This window comes from Chaetura pelagica, unplaced genomic scaffold (assembly GCF_000747805.2).
Source record: "Chaetura pelagica isolate M959 unplaced genomic scaffold, ChaPel_1.0 scaffold415, whole genome shotgun sequence".
Taxonomy (NCBI): Eukaryota; Metazoa; Chordata; class Aves; order Apodiformes; family Apodidae; genus Chaetura; species Chaetura pelagica.
This window is the reverse complement of record NW_009953398.1, coordinates 634065-634298: the sequence shown is the minus strand read 5'-3', so window position 1 is coordinate 634298 and position 234 is coordinate 634065.

Genomic DNA, 234 nt, shown 5'->3' with positions numbered 1-234 from the left:
TAGCCCCTCAGCAGATTGTCTTTATCTAATCAGCCGCCTTGCGCTCCCCTCCAGTGCATTTCAGGGAGCTGATAGTGGTGATATGTTAAGTGTGGAAACCTCCAGCCAACTGCCCGACACATAGAGAGTAATTCTCCTTCCTGCCACTTATCAGAGCCTGCTCATGGGAAACATTCCTCCTGGGGGTCAGGGGGCAGCTGGGGAGCTTCTCCAGAGAGGGTGGCTAAGGCCCTG